Below are 256 nucleotides of genomic sequence, written 5' to 3'. Positions count from 1 at the left end.
CTATATTCAAGAGTATTTAGCCATCGCTCATTATTCAGATCTGCCGGACTGTGTACTGTTAGATTTTTTTTGTGAGGGTATCAATGAATCTCTAAAGACACGATTAATCCGTGAGGGTCCCCGTTCTTCAATTTCTTCAAGTCAATTTATGGATTATGCTTTGTTGACTGTTGGTTCATTGTTCACTGTGAGTGTCGCGGAGGAACGCACGTGTAATGGCGGCCACACTAGAGCACGCTCACAAAATGGCGGCGAC

At 43.8% G+C, this 256-nt stretch overlaps 1 protein-coding gene across 1 annotated transcript in view; it reads right to left on the bottom strand.

Annotated features, from left to right (window-relative positions):
- Positions 1-256, bottom strand: part of LOC107574956 (ERC protein 2-like) — a gene marked incomplete at its 5' end in the record, with an annotated part of 45,749 nt that overhangs the window by 2,457 nt on the left and 43,036 nt on the right. The gene's annotated exons all lie outside the window — the stretch shown is intronic.

This window comes from Sinocyclocheilus grahami, unplaced genomic scaffold, assembly GCF_001515645.1.
Source record: "Sinocyclocheilus grahami isolate Dianchi unplaced genomic scaffold, SAMN03320097.WGS_v1.1 scaffold2410.1, whole genome shotgun sequence".
Classification (NCBI taxonomy): domain Eukaryota; kingdom Metazoa; phylum Chordata; class Actinopteri; order Cypriniformes; family Cyprinidae; genus Sinocyclocheilus; species Sinocyclocheilus grahami.
The sequence above is the reverse complement of the archived record's forward strand: the minus strand, read 5'-3'. Positions and strand labels throughout refer to the sequence as shown.